Source organism: Vulpes vulpes, chromosome 2, assembly GCF_048418805.1.
Source record: "Vulpes vulpes isolate BD-2025 chromosome 2, VulVul3, whole genome shotgun sequence".
NCBI classification, from domain to species: domain Eukaryota; kingdom Metazoa; phylum Chordata; class Mammalia; order Carnivora; family Canidae; genus Vulpes; species Vulpes vulpes.
Window position 1 is genome coordinate 87,651,630 of NC_132781.1, and position 11,492 is coordinate 87,663,121.

The following is an 11,492-nucleotide window of genomic DNA, read 5'->3' on the forward strand; positions in this document are numbered from 1 at the left end:
CCTCTGCCTATGTTTCTGCCTCTCTCTTTCTCTGTCTCTTGTGAATAAATAAATAAAGTATTAAAAAAGATAACCAAATAATTAAATAAAATAAATTAATTTAATTTAATTGATAATTTATAATCTTCCAAAGCAAAAAATCACCATATCCAGAAGGGTTCACTATTGAAAGCTACCAAACATTTAAGGAAGAAATTATATCAGTTCTCTATAATCTTCTTCACAAGATAAAAACAGAGGAATACATGTTAAGTCACTCTCTTTCCATGAGCAAACCAGAAAAAAACATTACAAGAAAAGAAAATTTTGTATTTGAGCAATCCCAATTAAAATCCTAGAATGTTATTTGTTGAATATATATAAAAAATTATTCTAAAAATTATACAGGGGGGCAAAAGATCTAGAATGCCAACATAATATTGAAGAAGAACAAAGGAAACTGACAGTATGTGACTTCAAGACTTACTGTAAAGTGACAATAATCAAAACGCTGTGATATTGATGAAAAAATAGGTAAATGGATCAATAGAACAGAATTGAGAACCTCAAAATCAAGCTGCACAAATATAGTCAACTGATTTTGACAGAGGAGCAAAGACAATACAATGGAACCCAGGCAGTCTTTTCACCAAAGTCCTGGAACACCAAAAAATTGACTCTAGGCACAGACTTACATACATCACTTAAAAATAATTCAAAATGAATCTATAACTAAATGTAAAGTATAAAATTATTAAACCCCTAGAAGACAACATAGGAGAAAACCTAGATGACTTTGGGTATGGTGATGTCCTTTTAGATACAATACCAAAGGTATGATCCATGAAAAAAATAATTGACCAGCTGGCTTCATTAAAACTAAAAACTTCTGTGAAAGATTATATCAAAAGAATGAGAAGATAACATACAGATAGGAGAAAATCTTTGCAAAAGATACATCTGATAAAATACTATTGTCTGAAATACATAAAGAACTCTTTAAACTCAAAGATTAAAAACAAATAAACAATTAAATTACAAATGAGCCAAAAACCTTCACAGATATCTCACCAAAGGACATACAAACAGCAAGTAAGCATATAAGATCCTCCACATCATAGGTCATCAGGAAAACATTAATTAAAACAATGAGATACCTCTACACACCTCCTAGGGGGCAAAAATCTGCACGTAGATATTTACAATAGCTTTATTTATAATTACCAAAAGTTGGAAGGAACCAAGATGTTTTTCAATAGGTAAATGGATTAATAACTAAGTTATAGCCACACAATGGAATATTATTCAGCTCTGAAAAGGAATGAGCTATGAAGCCATGAAAAGACATGGTCGGACATTGAGTGTGTGTTATTTAGTGAAAGAAGACAATATGCAAAGGCTATATGCTGCATGATTACAACTATCTGACATTCTCAAAAAGAAAAAAACTATAGACAGTTAAAAAAAACAGTGATTTCCAGGAGTTGGGACAGGGTGAGAGATAAATGGAGCATAGAGGATTTTTAAGACAATGAAAATAATCTGTATAATACTATAATTATGTATATATGTCATTATACATTTGTCTTAACCTATAATATAGACAACAACAAGAGTAAAAAGGTAAACTACGGACTTTGAGTAATTATGATGTGTTAATGTTGATTCATTCATTAATTATAACAATTATACCAGTCAAGTATAGGATGTTGATAATGGAGGAGACTAAGGAATTGTAGGAACATGGAATATATGGGAAATCTCTGTACCTTTTTTGTGTGTGATTTGAATTTAATTTTTTTGTTTAATTCTGGTGTAGTTAATATTCAATGTTGCATTAATTTCAGGTGTATGAGATGTGTGATTCAACAATTCCATACATCACCCAATGCTCATTACGACAAGTGCACTCCTTAATCCCTATCTCTTGTTTTACTCATTCCCCACCCACCCCCCTCCCACTACTACCTTTGACCAACCCTCTGGTAACCAGCAGTTTGTTCTCTATGGTTAAAAGTCTATTTCTTGGCTTGACTCTCTCTTCTTTTTTTTTTTTTCCTTTGCTGGTTTATTTCTTAAGTTTTACATATGAGTAAAATCATATAGTATTTGTCTTTTCTCTGACTGATTTATTTCACTTAAGATTATACTCTCTAAATCCATCTATGTCACTGTAAATAGCAAGATTTCATTCTTTTTATGGCTGAATAACGTCCCTTTCTATATATACCACATCTTTTTATCCATTCACCTATCAATGGAAATTTGGGCTGCTTCCTTCCATAATTTGGCTACTGTAAATAATGCTGCTATAAGTATATGAGTGTATTTATTGAATTAGTGGTTTTTGGGGGGTAAATATCTAGTAATGCAATTACAGGATTGCAGGGTAGTTCTATTTTTACATTCTAAGGAAACTCCATACTTTTTTTCACAGTGACTTTACTAGTTTGCATTCCCACAAATAGTGCAAGAGGGTTCCTTTTTCTTCACATCCTTGTTAAGACTTCTTTCTTGTATTTTTTTTTAGCCATTTTGATGATATGAGGTGATATCTCGTTATAGTTTTAATTTGCTTTTCCCTGGTAATAGTGGTGCTGAGCGTCCTTTCATGTGTCTTTTGGTCATGTGGATGTCTTCTTTGTAGAAATGTCTGTTCATGTGTTTTGCCCATTTTTAATTGGATTATTAATTCTTTGTGTGTTCATTTGTATAAATGTTTTATATATTTAGGGTGTTAATCCTTTATTAGATATGTAATTTGTAAATATCTTTTCCCATTCAGTAGATTGCTTTTTAGTTTTTGGAATCAACAATCCTGAAGTTTGTATGCAGGCACAAAAGACTCCAAATAACAAAACAATCTTGGAAAAGCAGAACAGGAGGCATCACAATTCCAGACTTTAAGCTACAGTACAGAGCTGTACTGATCAAGATAGTGTGGTACTGGCACAAAAATAGACACATAGATCAGTGGAACAGAACAGAATACCCAGAAATAAAACTACAATATACGGCAAATTAATCTTCAACAAAGAAGGAAAGAATATCCAATAGGAAAAAGACAGTCTCTTCAACAAATGGTGTTGGGAAAACTGGATAGCAACATGCAGAAGAATGAAACTGGACCACTTTCTTACACCAAACCTTAATAAGCCCAAATTAGATGAAAAACCTAAATGTGATACCTGAAACCATAAAAATCCTAGAAGAGAGCACAAGCAATAATGTCTCTGACATCAGCCATAGCAACATTTTTCTATATATGTCTTCTGAGGCTAGGAAAATAAAAGCAAAATTATTGGGACTGTATCAGAATAAAGACTGCACAGTAAAGGAAACAACAAAACTGAAATCTCTGTCCCTTTTAAATTTTGTTGTAAAGGGCAGCACCGGTGGTGCAGCGGTTTAGTGCTGCCTGCAGCCCAGGGTGTGATCCTGGAGACCTGGCATTGAGTCCCATATCAGGGTCCTTGCATGAAGCCTGCTTCTCCCTCTGCCTGTGTCTCTGCCTCTGTGTGTGTGTGTGTGTGTGTGTGTGTGTCTCATTAATAAATAAATAAAATATTTTTAAATAAATAAATAAATAAATAAATAAATAAATACATAAATAAATAAATTTTGTTGTAGATTAGCCTAAGCATAAAACTTCTGGGAAGAAATAAAGTCTTAAGAAAACTATTCAGCTACTGAGGAGGATATTTGATGGGATGAGCACTGGCTGTTATGTTAGCAAATTGAATTTAAATGAGAAACCTTTAATGTAAAAAAAATAAATAAAAATAAATAAAAATTCAGACTTTGGAAAGTGGAAAAAAAAAGCTAGGAAAGATAAACACAAAGTTAGCTCTGAGAGTAGAGGTAAGAATTTATTAAGGATGGAGATGTAGGTAGGTTTTAAAACTATCTGTAATATTTTATTAAATTGAATAACATATACAACAGTGAAGCAGCATCTTGTTGGACTTGAGACCCTTATTCTCATGCATTGGATCCTACTTCCTCCAACTTTATCCAGAAATACATCATAAGATATTCTCTTTTTTCTCTTATGTAATCATTTCTCTTATAAATGTCCTTGTTCCATATAGTATGGGATTGTGAAATACAGAAACTAAGTATTCTACATATTTTAACATTCATAGCACCTATTTTTAAAATTTTCTGTATTTTATGATTTGACATCTTAAAAAGCTTCCTAGCCAAAGAGAGATAAACCCCTACAAGGGCTATTTCCTAGAGCACAGCTTTCAAATACAAACCAACCCATCCAAATCTACACTCCAACCACCTGGTTATCTAACTCTACACATCAATTTCTAAGTCATCTTTGAACCAAGTACCACCAGCCACAGATCCCTATAGCCCAAAGTTCCCAGGAATTATTTAATCTGAAGCTCTTTACTCAACTTGCCTTGTTTTTTCCCACAGAAACCCCAATAAAAGCTCTGCCCTGGACTTCCTCCTGTTTCTTATCTTCTGCCACCTGACCCAAGCTTGGCACCTTTTCTGGCCAGGCGGCCCTGAGTGGCATGCACTGACTCTTTTTCTAGGGCCTGTGACTATGATAAACCTCCTCCTTCTAAGCCTAGTTCTCATGTCTTCTATGGCTGCACCAACTATACCTTACCATCCTTAGAACAGATACCATATAAACATTTCCCTCATCTTGCATTTTCTAACAAGTAAATCAAAATTCTTGAAACTTACATGTGTCAATCATAGCTTCTGTAATGTTTCAGTATTTTGCATATTGCGCATGTTATATACAAATGTTTCTTTACCTTGGAATCAAATAAATATTTTTCAAAATAAGTTCAATATTTTAGCCATTTTTTATTATTGATGCTTAAGCTTTTTACACATTTGGACAGATTGTTTAAACCTTCAAAACACAAGGTTATTTGTTACAAATAGCCAGTTTCTGTACATGGTTCAAAGTATCTAAATAAAGAAGTTGGATTTCTCTATGGAAGTTCCTGGGTTTTGTCAAACTTGTTTTGGAAATCAATAAATAGATTGTAAAATCAGCTCAGGAATATTTTCAGTTTGACTAAGAAACAACTTGTTAACCTAGTAGGTCTAAAATCAATGTCATTTCCTAAGAACAAAGGCAATAAAGGTAGAAGGAAGGGAAAAAAAGACTTTTTTCTTAAACCTTTAATTTAAATCAAGTTTTACTAAAATAATGTTGAGGAGGGGTGCCTGGGTGGCTCAGTGGTTGAGCGTCTCAGGGCGTGATCCTGGGGTCCTGTGATCAAGTCCCACATCGGGCCCCCTGCATGGAGCCTGCTTCTCTCTCTGCCTGTCTCTCTCTCTCTCTCATAAATAAATAAAATATTTTTAAAATAAAATAAAATAATGTTGGAATGAATGATGACCTAGTTTATTTAATGAAAATTTGAAGGAATTGTCTAATATAGTTCCTGATCTGATTTGATTGTGTCTGGGAAGCTCTTATCATCTCACATGAAAAATCACATCCAAGTTACCAGAATATCACTGATGACTTATTTGGCAGCAAGCAGTTGTTGTGGCCTCAGACATAAACCAATGAAAGGGCCAACTCATTGAGTCTGCACCAACCTGATATGTGCCTTCTGAACCACTTTGACAATTCGGATCATTACAGTACATTTTCCATGGGTGGAAAAGTGTTATAGAAAACAATATGACAATATTTGACAATATCAGTGCTATGGGCTTGAATATTGATTCCATATTCTACATTATTACCTAATTACATATGGAAGAGGTCCACACTAAAGTTTTCAAGAGTCAATTACTTGAGTTGTTAGGGAAACATTACTTTCATTTTGATCTATGTGCTATTGAAGCATATTTTATCAAACAAGCACAAAAGCTCAAAGCTGTATCAAGTACTATGTCTCAAAAAAGGGTCAAAAATATGGAGCAAATTAAAGAGCTTACCTGACTTCAACTATGAATAATTTAAAAACAAAAAAATCCAAAAATTTCAGTATGGATAGGCATTGTTTTAAAAGAAAAACAGAATGATGAATTTTGTGAAAGCAGAAAGGAGAAGAATCTACCCCTCTACTTTTCCCCATTCCCAGCCCTTGTTTTTTGTTTTTGTTTTTGTTTTTTTTTTTTTTTTGGTTTTTTTTTTTTTTTTTATCACAAACCATATAAAGTAGTTATACTGAGTCCCAACCACAAACGACCTCTGGCTTTCACCTGCAAAGAGAATTCTATGCCAGGACTCATGGGACAGGAGGAGTGTTAGCCTAAATGCAGCTCAGGTTTATGCATATAAGCCAAATAATTGGTGAGTTTGGCCAATATTCAAGTTCATTTCAAAGTACTAAATCAAAGTACTAAATCATTTCAGAATGCTTATAGTAGTGAATTATAAATCAGTCACCTTCCTTCCCCTGTAATCAATCTAATCTAGGTGACAGAAGCAAAGTAGTGCCAGAACCTGGTCTGAATGGCAAAAATAAGCCAAAGAATTAGCACAGTAAATTTCATTGTTAACAGGTCTTCTGAGGAAAGAGGAAGGACTGAAAAGGAAAGGAAGTAATCTAACAAAGGAGACACCTGGAAGAGAAAGGAAAATCATTTCAGTGGAGAATTGGAGAGAAAGAGCAGGAATAGAAAACAGAGGGAAAATATCTTAACACACCCCAAAGTTAGGCTAAATTGTAAGAGACAGTTGGTAGAATGGCCTGAACTTGAAAATAATTTAATGGAAGGAGAGAAAACAGAAAAGACAAGAAGCAAATTGGAGCAAATGTGTGTTTCCCCAAGGATATACTAGAAGCGGAAGCTTCCAGGAAGAGATCTATGAGGAAGGTGGGAGAGGCTGGCTGTGGCAAGAACCAGAAAGGATGTCTGAAAGCTTAAGAGATTAATTCCTTGGTTTCTAAACATTGAAAACAATGATGTTATTAGTTGGAGAAAAAAACTTTTTTGTTAAATAGATAAATTGCTTTTTAATCAACCAGAGATAACATTGATATATATCAAGTGAGAATAAATGCCAGTTATACTTTCCCAATCAAGACCATTTTGATAAACAAAATTACAATTTCTAGCACATCAACTCCTAGAACTTGGAGAATATTCAATTAAATCTGATTTTTTTTTTGTAAACAAAAGGCAGATGTGAGGAAATTCTTTCTTTTTTTACTTTTTTTAAAATTTAAGTTCAATTTGCCAACATAAAGTATAACACCCAGATGTGATGAAATTCTAATAAGCAAATGCATTATACTTTCTTTTTTCAAAACATAAATTGAGATGTCCTGATTAATAGTGACACCAGCCTCCACTTAGTGTCTGCAAAGGAAGATTCTTTCAGTTTAGAAGGTTTACTAATGCTGCTACATGATGCTAAATAGATTTTGGTCTAAAAGTCAGCGAGAGGTAGCTGGAGGTGGTGATCTTAATGAATGAAAGGGATACAAAAACAGGATTCTAGCAATTCAAGTTTTCCAAATAGATGAATAACAATGCTAAGTGAAAGCAAATTACATGCAAGCATATGATATGCTAAATGTTACTATCTTTAAAATGACATTGTTAAACATTTCACTTCTAGGAGAAAACAAAAATCAGTTCCTTTCCCCTATTCTCCATGTAGAAGTCCCAGTTACTATTAATTAAGGCTAGAATATTTCATCTTTTTATCTGACAGTTTCTTCTACTATGCTATAAAAAAGAACTTAACTCAGGGAACTATACAGCCTTCTCCACAGATTCTAAATAATCATGACTCCATAGATTATCTTCCAGGCTCTGGAAGCTGAAGAACAGAAAGCTTTTCCTAGAATATGGGGGGAGGGGAAATTCCTAAGCAGACTGAAGGCAGTTTTTCCACAGCTCTCATGTGATTTTTAAGGGCCAGCCGGTCTGGAAAATGTTGAATTTGTTTGTAGGAAAGGTAAACACCGCCAGCATCAACAAGTTCCTTCCTTAGGGGGCTGTAGAGAAAATTGGTCTATAGATTAAGACAGTTCAGACAATTTATGGTGGAGTAGAAGTGAACCCCTTTGGCACCCAGGTTTTACCTCTGAACTGTATTAGAAAGCTGATAAATCTCTGTTGGAGGAATTATAAACTGTGTACTCAAGAGGTAAAGGAAATTAAAATTGATCTCTTCTATAAATATCTTAGAGAAAGTGATTTTTTTAAAGTTAATAAGTAGGCCAAGAGGTTCAGTGAATTGAATTAAATGGCTCAGCCACATTGGCTAGATTGCTTGTTCTGTGTGACTTAACTGACTGGACCTATATAAAATGGTTTCATGGGTGATTGGTTGCAAGTCAACAAAAATGTTTTGATTAAAACAGAATGGCTAAACATTTTCTGCACGTCCTATAACTGGGCCTACCAAATAAAAATGGAGGACACTGGCTATATTTGAATTTCAGATAAACAACGAATACTTTTTTGTATAAGCATGTCCTAAATATTGCATGCAACATACTTCTATCAAACAGTTATTCGTTGTTTATCTAAATTTCAAATATAACTGTACATTCTCTATTCTTATTTGTTAAACCTGGCAAATTCACTTGTAATACATATAAAATAGAGTATGTGTTTTTTTTATACTCTCACCCCCAAAAGCACACTGAATTTTATTTGAGTCAGTATAGCCAATACCTATGTATAGAACCCCAAAGATTAAGTTCTATTTATGAGAGGAAAATCCAGGCAGTTTCTAAAAAGTTTGTTATGAGTTACTTTAGGGAATTGAATTGCCTGACTTTTCTTCTAGGTTGCATTTTATAACTATCTGGGGAGTTTTAAAAATCTCTGTGTCCAAGCTGCAGCTCAAACCAATTAAACCAGAATGTCTGGGTGGGGCCCAGGCATCTGTACCTCTTTAAGCTCCTCAGTGATACCGATATGCTGCTATCATTAGAATCACTGCTCTAGACGGTTCCAACCTACCGATCCACCAACCTGTGATCACAGAAACAAAAGATAAAGAGGTGACTAACACTTCTATTTGAGATGTCATTTAGGTGAGCAGAAAATTTGGTTGCTACTGCTCCTTCCAGCTTTGGAATTTATAAGAATATACACTGCTAATGATGATGGGGTGAGAAATAGAAAGATGAGGACCTTTTTTTTTTTTTTTTTAAGTCTGAACTAGATCTTCAAATATAGCAGGCTTATGAACTTTGGCTGCGTTTTGTGAACACAACTGTTAAAGTTGAACAGCCACAAATCTATGCTCCTATCAAGGGATTAAAATTTTATAGAGACATATATATTTATATTTACAGTCCAGGGATAGAAGTCACAATGTACAAGTACATTTCAAGTACATAGTTCTCCATTGTTTTATCATATTTTTTCCAAAAAAAATTAATTAACAATACCAGTCAGAGACCTCTGAAAAATTACAGAAAGACCCAACTTAATTCAATACTTTTTATTCAAATTATGGGTTTCTTTCAATTCCAGTGTGCTCTTAAAATTACTGAATGTTGCAAAGATCACTAAGGTTACTTTTTCCCAGCAAATGTAACTGACAGCTGAGGCAAATGCATTGCCTGAAGATTAATATAGAAAAATTCTTTCTGTATTTGTCCTGGAAGTTGATAAGCCTGCTGCAGTGCTGCATGCTTTCAAGCATTCCTTGTCAGAAAGCCCAAAGAATTGTTATGTTATTAAAACCTCAACCCTAGCACTTACAAGGAGAATTCCAAAGCAAGCTTCTCTATCTTATCATACCCCACTGGCTCCATGCTGCATTTTGATACAGAGTATATTTACTTTCAACACTGACAACATTCTCTTTGCTCTGTTCATGTACCCTAAACTTCCTAGATTTAAAAATTCCATGTATACTTTTCAGTAGGTTGTATTTGTAATTTCAACCCTAAGAAGGATAAAAGAGTTAACTAAATCTTTCATTAGTAATGAAGGACTGATAGTCTCTATATATATGCTGATAAAAATTTTCATTCATCTGGCACAAAAAGAGATAAGGAATAGAAGCCATAAAATTATTTCATGTCTTATGTCATCCCCAGTCCCTTATGAATACTAAACACTGTCTGTGCTTAAATATAAATGTTTTCTTTTGATGGAATTGTGCCTTAAATTAAGGGGCACATCCTGGATAAGTGGCAAGAGAAGCCATCTGCCACCAGATTCATCCCAAAATGTATATGATCACTATGGTTCTATTCTCCATACTCTTCTCTTCTTCCTTTGTAAGCTCTGAACCAAGTCTTTAAACATCTCCTATGTATGTATTACTTTAAAATATGTATTTCCATCTCTAAATTCTCTTTAAACTTACAATCTGGGGGGTGGGGCAAGATGGTGGAGGAGTAGGGTCCCCAAGTCACCTGTCCCCACCAATGTACCTAGATAATTTTCAAATCATCCTGAAAACCTATGAATTCGACCTGAGATTTAAAAAGAGAACAGCTGGAAAGCTACAGAGAGAAGAGTTTCTGCTTCTAACAAGGACAACTCGTTTTTAGCCACTCTGCACTGAGCAAAATGACTAGAAAGAAGAAGTCACCACAAAAGAAAGAATCAGAAACAGTACTCTCTGCCACAGAGTTACAGAATTTAGATTACAATTCGATGTCAGAAAGCCAATTCAGAAGCACAATGATAAAGCCACTGGTGGCTACAGAAAAAAGCATAAAGGATTCAAGAGACTTCATGACTGCGGAATTTAGATCTAATCAGGCCAAAGCTAAAAATCAATTAAATGAGATGCAATCCAAACTGGAGGTCCTAACGACGAGGGTTAATGAGGTAGAAGGAGTCAGTGACATAGAAGACAAGTAGATGGCAAGGAAGGAAGCTGAGGAAAAAAGAGTAAAACAATTAAGACCATGAGGAAAGGCTAAGGGAAATAAATTGACAGCCTCAGAAGGAAAAATCTATGTTTAATTGGGGTTTCAGAGGGCGCCAAGAGGGACAGAGGACCAGAAAGTGTATTTGAACAAATCATAGCTGAGAACATCCCTAATATGGGGAGGGAAACAGGCATTCAGATCCAGGAGAAAGCCTGCCCCCCCCCAAAAAAAATCAATAAAAACCATTCAACACCTCAACAGTAGTGAAACTTGTAAATTCCAAAGATAAAGAGAAAATCCTTAAAGCAGCAAGAGACAAGAGATCCCTAGCTTTTATGGGGAGAAATATTAGATTAACAGCAGACCTCTCCACAGAGACCTGGCAGGCCAGAAAGGGCTGGCAGGATATATTCAGGGTCCTAAATGAGAAGAACATGCAGCCAAGAATACTTTACCCAGCAAGGCTCTCATTCAGAATAGAAGGAGAGATAAAGAGCTTCCAAGATAGGCAGTAACTGAAAGAATATGTGACCACCAAACCAGCCCTGCAAGAAATATTAAGGGGGACCCTGTAAAAGAAAGAGGATGCCCAAAGAAATAATCCACAAAAACAGGGACTGAACGGGTATTATGATGACACTTAATTCATATCTTTCCATAGTAACTCTGAATGAATGGGCTTAATGATCCCATCAAAAGGCACAGGGTTTCAGA